This window comes from Mus pahari, chromosome 13, assembly GCF_900095145.1.
Source record: "Mus pahari chromosome 13, PAHARI_EIJ_v1.1, whole genome shotgun sequence".
In the NCBI taxonomy this organism is placed as follows: domain Eukaryota; kingdom Metazoa; phylum Chordata; class Mammalia; order Rodentia; family Muridae; genus Mus; species Mus pahari.
In genome coordinates, this window is record NC_034602.1 from 87,552,373 (window position 1) to 87,555,074 (window position 2,702).

Consider the following 2,702-nt stretch of genomic DNA (forward strand, 5'->3'; position numbering starts at 1 on the left):
AGAGAGAGAGAGAGAGAGAGAGAGAGAAACAGAGACAGAGACAGAGACAGAGACAGAGACAGAGACAGAGACAGAGAGATTGGGCCCAGCAAGCAAATTTGAAACCCCAAAGCCCACCCCCAAAACACACTTACTCTAACAAGGCCATACTTACTCTAGCGAGGCCACACCTAATCTTTCTCAAGCAATTCCACTGGGAATCAAGCAGTCACATACATAAGCCTTTGGAGACAATTCTCACTCAAACAACCACAGGAAGCCTGTAGGAAAACCTGTGCTGAGTGGAACCTGGGAAAGCCTCTTTGGCTGTTCATGTGTCCAGGGCCACAGCTAAGTGTCATGCGCATGTTTCCTAGCTTCAGTTTCACTCTTCTGTAAGTTGTAACACTGCTGTAGGCACAGCAGGGCAGACTGGAAATTTCCTTTTCTCCAGCTTTGGCCAAAAATATAAATTCATTTTTTCCATTTGAACCCAGATCCAGGCCTTAAGGCTAGAGAAGCTGGTAGTGTATAAAACCTCTAGCTAACAACTAAAGATTTCTTTTCATACAATTACCTGCCCAATGAAATAACCAGACTTAATTATTTTTAAGTATTAAATATGAGCAACATTGTAATGAGAGTTTAATATTCAGGCTGAGAGGTAAGTGTGTGTCACTAAAATGGGTAATTCCCAATTCTTGCTTAATGACGCTTATCTGAAAATTATCAGGTAGAGTATCAAGGTCTCTTATCCCTTTAATAGGGCAAAAGGTGAACCATCTGTTTTATTTAAGTGCATAGAACTGACTTCATGAACATTTCCAGGAAATGCTGACGCAAATTAACTTCATGCAGACCAGATGAATATATTTTAAATATCCTGAAATGCATACTTCAATATGTGTTATTATTCCATATACAATTAAAACTGGACCTGGGCTAAATCAAGCCATTTTTGGTTTTTGGCTGTTGTTGTTACTGTCGTTACTGTTGGTGCTGCTGTTGCTGTTGTGTTGTTGTTGTTGCTGTTGTTTTCTCTTGTTGTTGCTGTTGCTCTTGTTGCTGTTGTTGCTATTGCTGTTGCTGTTGTTGCTATTGCTGCTGCTCTTGGTTTTCTGAGATGCATCTAATCCAGAAGATGCTAACAATTGTCCCTTGGGTACAAAAATAAATCAAACAAACAAACAAAGAAAACAAAACAGAAAAATCATCCTCAGTTTGTTTTAGCTTGAGTTCCCTACCCAAATGTGTATGATACTTTTAAGATACATTAAGGGATGTATACAAGCAGACCTGGGCATAAGACAGCCAGAGGTCACAGACCCATCCTGAAGTACCACTGCAATGAATAAGTGTATGGCAGAAAGATGAGAAAGAAATAAAAGATTAGTAGTTTGTGTACTATGAAGAAAAGCAAAACTAGAGACACAATGTCTGTGAGGAACAGCGTGATGTGAGAGACCTGCACTGCCACCCAGGCTACGGTGGTGTCTCGGCCCTTGCTTCTGCAGAGGGTTATGTCTGTGTCCGTGGCCCTACCAAAGCAGGGATCTGTGTCACTGTCTGTGGCCCATGTTACCACCAAAGATCATGAAGACATCCCTCCACGGTCTGGGCTGCCACCTGAGGCCACGGTGATGTTTAAGGGCCGAGTTGAGCTGACCCTGCCCCTTACCTGAGCAGCTCGGAGAAACTGGTCCAAGAGGCAAGGGAGGAAAAGAGCAGACCTTGTCCCTTGTTGTGGCAGTGAGGGAGAGCTAGCCCATGGGCTGGTTCTGCAGAACCAAAAATTCAGAATCTCCATGACTCAGGGCAACAGCAGGATATCTGAGAGAAGTCCCGGTGAGGATCCATTATTGATGGTGTCACAAGTGCCAGAGGCCTTGAAACCAAACCAATGACTCAATGAAATGAACATTACAAGTAAAGCTGTTTGGACAATGAGAGACCTGTCTTGAAAGCTAAATTGGAAAGTGGCCGAGGAAGACACCCCACAGTGATATCAATGTACAAATGCATACACATATGTACGCACAAACACATACACCACATGCACATCCAATAAAAAGAAGCAAATGTATTCATGCAATAGAATAAAGAAATTAAAGTTAATGTTTAAATATACTTATGTTATTTTTGTTAAGTCGGAGAAAGATTAAAATAAATGTTTGCAAGTTGTAATGCCGTCTCTAAGAACAGAACAGGTTGTTACATTTGTAGTGTTTATAAGTGGGCAGCTGAGGGAAAGTATAGTTTCTAACACAGACAAGTGTCTGAGAACTACTCGCTCACAGATGCTCCGCTCATCACCAACAGAGTTGACCTTTCAACTATGCAGTGACTTCTCTAACAATTGCAATAGCAGACCTTGATCATTCCTCAGGTCTAAGAACCCTTCCTTCTGTGGCCGAGGTTACTGGAGACAGACTCTTGTGATGTAGGACAGAGATAACCATGATGCGACTTGCATGCACAGGGGTGTGTGAGAGACAGTTGCCATGGGTACTTGTCACCTAGAGATGACGCCACTGCTGGATTCAGAGACTGGCTGTAGACAACTTCTTCTTCTTCTTCTTCTTCTTCTTCTTCTTCTTCTTCTTCTTCTTCTTCTTCTTCTTCTTCTTCTTCTTCTTCTTCTTCTTTTTCAGTTTTTCAAGACAGGGTTTCTCTGTATCGCCCTGGTTGTCCTGGAACTCACTTTTTAGACCAGGCTGGCCTTG